The sequence below is a fragment of the Corvus hawaiiensis genome, chromosome 12 (assembly GCF_020740725.1).
Source record: "Corvus hawaiiensis isolate bCorHaw1 chromosome 12, bCorHaw1.pri.cur, whole genome shotgun sequence".
Taxonomy (NCBI): domain Eukaryota; kingdom Metazoa; phylum Chordata; class Aves; order Passeriformes; family Corvidae; genus Corvus; species Corvus hawaiiensis.
In genome coordinates, this window is record NC_063224.1 from 14,134,717 (window position 1) to 14,136,489 (window position 1,773).

Below are 1,773 nucleotides of genomic sequence, written 5' to 3' on the forward strand. Positions count from 1 at the left end.
TTTTTCACTGTGAGGGTGGACAGACACTGGTACCCAGAGAGGTTTTGGATGCCACAACCCTAGCAGTGCTCCAGGCCAGGCTGGATAAGGCCTTGAGCAACCTGACCTTGTGGGAGCTGTCCCTGCCCATGGCGGGTTGGGTTGGACAAGCTGATCTTCAAGGTCGTTCCAACCCCTCGACATTCTATGATTCTACGATTTTATAATCCTTATGCTCAGACAGGAGCTGGGCAGGCTCACCCGTGCGTACACACACCACACACACACACACACACTCGGCCCTGGGGGCACAAATGAATTGCGCTGTTTTGTTCCCTGTTTGGAGCAGCCGCTGCAGCCCGGGCACACAGGAGCTGCGCTGGAGCCGGTGAGCGTTTCCATCCCCGGGGACTGTGACCGGGGCCGGGGCTGTCCGAGCCTGGGGCAGGCGGTGCTTGTGCTGCCAGGGCTTCCACAGGTGCTGGGAAGCCTCTGTGTTCCATAGCAAGGGCCCTGTTTAGAGCTCGGGTTTGGGTTTAGCTGCTTTACTGCTGTTCAGCGTGCAGAACATGCAGGGCTTCAAAGCTAGCAAAGAGAATAACCTGCTCTGTCCAGTGAAAATGGTTACAGCTTGTGCAAATTCTGATCAGGTGAATACACGATTTAATGTTCCATGTAATAACATGGAACATTAGAAAGATGTGGCTAAACCAAATATTGAATATATTAAAATATTCAAATCTCTATTGTTAAAAATAGAATTCATTGAAGAAACTTATTATCTTGCATGTATCCAAATAAAAAAATAATACCAGGGGTAGGAGTATCTTGGGTTTTGAATAAATTTGACCAAGGAACTGTGTAAAAAGGCACTTAGATAATGTTTTAAAACACTAGTGGTTTTCACATGGTGTATACTGATGCTGCAAGCTCTCTGAAGTGAGTGGCTTTTTTCTGTATCATATACATCTGGCACATCTCGTGAGCCAGATGGGACAGACTATGTCACTCAAAAAAAGTTGAAAAAAATCTGATTGACAATTCATAATATAAGCATTTTATATCAGACCACGTTGTTGTTTGTAAAACAAAAAACATTCTCCCCTTCCAACCCCCCCCCCCCAAAAAAAAATCCCTCCAAACAAACAGGTAAGTGTTTCTGTTCCAGAAAACACTCAAAATCCTGATATAAAGAAGAGAATTTCATGCTTTTGGTGGTTGTGGCATATGCATATATGTTTAGGGAAGCAGAACTAGTTTCCTTTCCCTAAATTTTGTTTTCTTTGAAATTCCCAAACAAACACCACTAAAGTAATTCTGAGGTGTCACTGCAAACAGACAAGACAGTGTTGCTCTGTAAGTTTAATCTCCTACAAGCCATATAAGAAGATTTTTAAAAGGGAACTCACAACACCAAACAGACCCCTCACCAAAGCTTTCAGGACACAGTTGATCAGCCTCAGCTGACTGGCTAATCCTCTCTGTGAAGGAAGAACTCTGGCTTGCTTTACTTCTGGTTGCAGCTCCTTACTTTATAGGATTAATTACGAGCATAAACTTGCCTAAGACCATCTCTATTTACACTTCTGCACTGGTAAGGAATAGTTTTATGGTAGTAAGTTGGACAAATTTCAAGTCCATAAACTGGAGTGACGCAGAAATTAATGATCTGGTACATGGGTACTAAATATTAGTAAGTACTGGTTTGAATATGGAATTGAATGTGTGAATAATGGAATTGAATAATGCAATCCAGCTGCTGTTGCTCCAGTGACACAGGAAATGGAATAGTAG